Below are 4,127 nucleotides of genomic sequence, written 5' to 3' on the forward strand. Positions count from 1 at the left end.
ATAATGAGTAACATATAATATGTATGATGAGTAACATATAATATGTATAATGAGTAACATATAATATGTATAATGAGTAACATTTAATATGTATGATGAGCAACATATAATATGTATAATGAGCAACATATAATATGTATGATGAGTAACATATAATATGTATAATGAGCAACATATAATATGTATGATGAGAAATATATAATATGTATGATGAGTTACATATAATATGTTCTATGAGTAACATGCAATATGTATGATGAGTTACATATAATATGTATGATGAAAACATTTTTAAAATCATTTCCTGGGCTTTGAGCTAACACCATTGCCAGTGCATCACATTTATTTAGAAAACTATTCAAGGTTGTCACAAGATATGCAGAATGCGCCATTTTAAAAATAGCCGCTAGGCGGAAGTACTAAACATAGTCAAGTTTCAAAACTTCTTTAAAATCATCGCCGGTGCTTTGAGTTTTATAGCCATTGCATCAAACTTTACAAAATTATTCAAGGTTTTCAAAAGTTATTCAGCATGGCTTCGTCATCGCAAAAATCTCTCCTAGTCTGTTTTACATTGAAATCAACTCCATCAATCTCTAATACCGAAGTTGAGGACAATCATGATTCTGATCTGGACATTATGGTGTGTATTTGATTTGCAATGCAGATATGTTTTTCCATAATTAACTGCATTAGTTAATTCTTTTGTTTAATAACTGATCGCTTTCATTAACTACTTCAGCTATTGTTTTTGCACTTCTGCACTACAGCACGTTTTTGCACTTATTAATATATTTTCTTTTTTGTGTTTACTGCAGATTGAGAATGAAACAACTTACTCCAATTACAAAGACTAGACACAAGTAGTAATATTCATCTAAGCAGGAATATTGGCAGAGAAACAACCAGTCAACCTAGACCCCTTTATCGACAACAACTCCTTGATATCGCTGCAACAAACATGATTATATTATATATTTTATTTCGTGTATAGATATATTATATTTTATTACAAGCTTGAGTGTACAAATAAAATATTTCAAATACCAATAAAATTTAACAAACGAAGGAGTAATTATACTTGTAAACAGTTTAGTCCATATGGCGGTTGTCTAGCAATAAAATTAACCTGGTACTCTTGATAAGCGAATACTAGCGTGTTATGGCTCTCTCTGACTAGTTATTTTGGTAATAGCAGCTCTTTATCGCTGTCACTGTCTTGGGTAGATGTTAAGGGTGATTCTATCGCTACTGCATGACTGGTAGGGAAGTTATCATCAGAACTCTCCTCGTGGCTTACTATTGCAAAGTTCTGCCGGTTGGCCAAAAATTTGCGCTCGTAAAGGCGTTTTTGTTCCTTTTTTAAAACATATGTATTCTTCTCGTTAGCAGCTGCAGTCACTTCTAATTTCAATTTCTCACTAAATGATCGGTGATCTTTTAAAAATGACATCTACTATCCTTGTAGTCGTGGTGCCTCCGTGTATGATGAAAAATCTCTCTCACATTAAAACAAATAATGAAGCAGTAGGATGGAAAAATAAAGATTGCGTTGTACCGAAGAACCAAAGTAAAATTCAACTTTTACAAGTTTTTAAAAAACTCATTACTTACCACAAATCGTTGGTTCATCAAAGCCTCCAAATCGGTAAATATTCGTGAAAACCTGTGAGCGCAGCTGAAAAATTATAGCTTAGCATGCTCGACTCATAGTTGCAAGCTGTGGTGTATACTGCGTTTTGGTGTATGCACACATCGAAACACGCAATGTGCGCTTGCGTAAGGTTAACTCTATTTCAAAACACAATATAGTTAACTCTTCATAGAGAGTGCCAGTTTTCAGTCGCAAATAAATTAGTCCGCGAAAATGCATGAATTGGCAATTTTCGCGAAATATAACTCCTCGAATAAATTCATCCTGTACGGTAATGTGTTTGATGAGCAACATGTAATATGTACGAAGAGTAGCAAATAATATGTATGATGAGTTACATAGAATATTTGTGATGAGTAACATGTAATATGTATGATGTGTAACAAATAACATACATGATGAGTAACATGTAATATTTATGATGGGTAACATAAAACACATTTGATGAGTAACATACAATATGCTTGATGAGTAACGCATAATATGTATAACAAGCAACATATAATATGTATGATGAGTAACATATAATATATATGATGAGCAGCGTATAATGCGTATGATGAGTTACATATAATATGTATGATGAGTAACATACAATATATATGATGAGCAACATATAATGAGTATGATGAGCAACATGTAATATATATGATGAATAACATATAATATATATAATGAGCAACATATAATGTGTATGATTAGTGACATATAATATGTATGATGAGTAACATATAATATGTGTGATGAGTAACATACAATAGGTTTGATTAGTAACATATAATACGTATGTTGAGTTACATATAATATGTATGATGAGTAACATATAAAATATATTATGAGCAACATATAATGTGCATGATGAGCAACATGTAATACCTATGTTGATTAACTTATAAAATATATGATGAGTAACATATAATATATATGATAGCCAACATATAATATGTGTGATGAGTAACATATCACATGTGGGATAAGTAACATATAATATATATCATAATTAATATATATTATGTATGATGAGTAACATATAATGTATATCATACGCAACATATAATATGTATGATGAGTAACATATAACGTGTATGATGAGCAACATGTAATATGTATGTTGACTAACTTATAAGACATATGATGAGTAACATATAATGTGTATGATGAGTTACATATAATATGTATGATGAGTAACATATAATATGTGTGATGAGTAATATACAATAGGTTTGATGAGTAACATATAATATGTATGATGAGTAATATATAATCTGTATGATGAGTAACATACAATATATATGATGAGTAACATCTAATATGTATGATGAGTTACATATAATATGAGTGATGAGTAACATATAATATGTGTGATGAGTAATTTACAATAGGTTTGATGAGTAACATATAATATGTATGTTGAGTTACATATAATATGTATGATGAGTAACATATAATATATATGATGAGCAACATATAATGTGTATGATGAGTGATATATAATATATATGATAAGTAACATATAATATGTATGATGAGCAACATATAATGAGTATGATGAGCAACATGTATTATATATGATGAGCAACATATAATATGTATGATAAGTAACATATAATATGTGTGTTGAGTAACATATAATATGTATGATGAGTAACATATAAAATATATTATGAGCAACATATAATGTGCATGATGAGCAACATGTAATACCTATGTTGAATAACTTATAAAATATATGATGAGTAACATATAATATATATGATAGCCAACATATAATATGTGTGATGAGTAACATATCACATGTGGGATAAGTAACATATAATATATATCATAATTAATATATAATATGTATGATAAGTAACATATAATGTATATCATACGCAACATATAATATGTATGATGAGTAACATATAATGTGTATGATGAGCAACATGTAATATGTATGTTGACTAACTTATAAGACATATGATGAGTAACATATAATGTGTATGATGAGTTACATATAATATGTATGATGAGTAACATATAATATGTGTGATGAGTAATATACAATAGGTTTGATGAGTAACATATAATATGTATGATGAGTAACATATAATCTGTATGATGAGTAACATACAATATATATGATGAGTAACATCTAATATGTATGATGAGTTACATATAATATGTGTGATGAGTAACATATAATATGTGTGATGAGTAATTTACAATAGGTTTGATGAGTAACATATAATATGTATGTTGAGTTACATATAATATGTATGATGAGTAACATATAATATATATGATGAGCAACATATAATGTGTATGATGAGTGATATATAATATATATGATAAGTAACATATAATATGTATGATGAGCAACATATAATGAGTATGATGAGCAACATGTATTGTATATGATGAGGAACATATAATATGTATGATAAGTAACATATAATATGTGTGATGAGTAACATATAATATGTATGATGAG

The sequence above is a fragment of the Watersipora subatra genome, chromosome 2, assembly GCF_963576615.1.
Source record: "Watersipora subatra chromosome 2, tzWatSuba1.1, whole genome shotgun sequence".
Lineage (NCBI taxonomy): Eukaryota > Metazoa > Bryozoa > Gymnolaemata > Cheilostomatida > Watersiporidae > Watersipora > Watersipora subatra.